We start from the raw sequence: 500 nt of genomic DNA on the forward strand, positions 1-500 counted from the left end.
TGGACATTGGGGCTGGGAGCAGCCTGGGACAGTGGGAGGTGTCCCTGCCCATGGCAGGGGTGGCACTGGATGGGCTTTGAGGTCCCTTCCCACCCAAACCACTCTGGGATTCTGGGATTCTCTTGCAAGGCCCCTAAAGCCCAGCCAGGGCCCGTGGGCACCACACACAGGGTACAAACCAGAGCTCGTTTTTTTGGGAACGCAGAGCCAATAATCCCATGTCAGTCCTCTCCTGTCCCTCCCTCTCCTTGCCCTGCCCATCACCAGTGCCCAGCCCAGCTGAGCCCCAGAGGCTTTGCTGGGGCAGGAGCTCCTTGGGAGCTTTGCCAAGTGAACACTGCACAAGATTCCTCTGAACCCTCCACGATCCTGAATTTGTTTGGGATTTGCAGCGGGATTCAAGGCTGTAGGCAGCCCCCTGGTGCTGTCCCTCACCAGTGAGGGGGGCACCAGAGGCCGTGTTGGGGACGGCACTGTCACCTCTGGTGCAGAGCTGCTCT

At 60.4% G+C, this 500-nt stretch overlaps 1 protein-coding gene across 1 annotated transcript in view; it reads left to right on the forward strand.

Moving 5' to 3' along the window:
- The window catches only part of DTNB (dystrobrevin beta), a 121,634-nt gene that overhangs the window by 120,621 nt on the left and 513 nt on the right, over nucleotides 1-500 (forward strand). The window lies entirely within an intron of this gene.

This window comes from Corvus brachyrhynchos, unplaced genomic scaffold (assembly GCF_000691975.1).
Source record: "Corvus brachyrhynchos isolate BGI_N302 unplaced genomic scaffold, ASM69197v1 scaffold211, whole genome shotgun sequence".
NCBI classification, from domain to species: Eukaryota; Metazoa; Chordata; class Aves; order Passeriformes; family Corvidae; genus Corvus; species Corvus brachyrhynchos.